A 1,202-nucleotide genomic window follows, 5' to 3' on the forward strand; every position below is an offset into this window, starting at 1 on the left:
CCAGTGAATTGGATTACCCTGCTGAAAACCTTCCTGCCACCTGTATTGAGCAGGAAAAGAGGGAATCCACCACATTGGTGGCAATGTCTGCTCTCGTACAACCTGAAACCAACCTCTACCTGGCCAGTAGGGAACAACCACTATGATGTTCAACTGACTGGATCTAATCTTCCGCAGGACCCTGAGAATTGGATACATTGGAGGAACTGCATACAAGAGTCCCATGGGCCACTCCAAAATCAACTAATCCACCCCCTAAAACCCTAGAGATGGACATATTGAACAAAATGTCCCCAGCTGGGCTGTTTCTAGGGAGGCAAATAGATTGAGAATCAGAGTCCCACGTCTGTTACATGTTTATTGGAAAATGTCTGGATGCAGGGAAATGTCCAGGGAACATGAAAAAAACCTGATGAGATGGACTGCCTCTGAGTTGTTCACACCCCTGATATGATACGACCATAGGGATGCTAGGTGACATTTTGCACAGTGACCAATCTCTGCTGTCAGAGTTTTCAGAGACCTGGAGCTCTGTCCCTCATTGGTCATTGATGTAGACTATTGCTGAAGAGTTATCTTTCATTACTAGCACAGTTTGGTACATCACCACGACTGGAAAAAAAAGAAGGTCCCTGTCAACGGCCGCTAGCTCCCTCTAATTCAAGGAGGGGGACTGCTTTTTGGCCATCACTGTTCCTGATACACCAGATTATGATAGGTTGCTTCCCACCCAAACCTGCTGGTGTTGGTCGTAACTTTGAACCTGTCTGAAAGCATCAGATGCATTTCCCTTTTCAGATTGGAACTGACCAACCACCATTGCAGCCCCCATCTCAGACCTTCTGAGATTGAAATGTGCTCCTTGTAGGCTTGAGGTGTCAGCCCCCTGAACCTGTAAATATGTAACACCAGAGGGTGCAAGTGTAGTCTTGTACTAAGAAAACACAGGAGGCCACATACCATTGAATCTGAAGAAATCCTTTGCTGATGATTTGCCCCTCTGATGACCTTCCTCAGACATCTCTGCAGATTCCCTGCCCTGACCTCCAGAAGAAACACCCTCCCTGCTTTTGTAGCGAAGCTGGCTTCTATAACGGTCAGAGGCTGAGGTTGCTTCAAATGGGATTTCTTCAGGTTTCCTCAACACCTGAACCTAAGCAACTGCTCTGGCCCTTGACCTGACAAGCCAGTCAGAACAACTG

Source organism: Ambystoma mexicanum, chromosome 3p, assembly GCF_040938575.1.
Source record: "Ambystoma mexicanum isolate Mex_15411 chromosome 3p, UKY_AmexF1_1, whole genome shotgun sequence".
NCBI lineage: Eukaryota > Metazoa > Chordata > Amphibia > Caudata > Ambystomatidae > Ambystoma > Ambystoma mexicanum.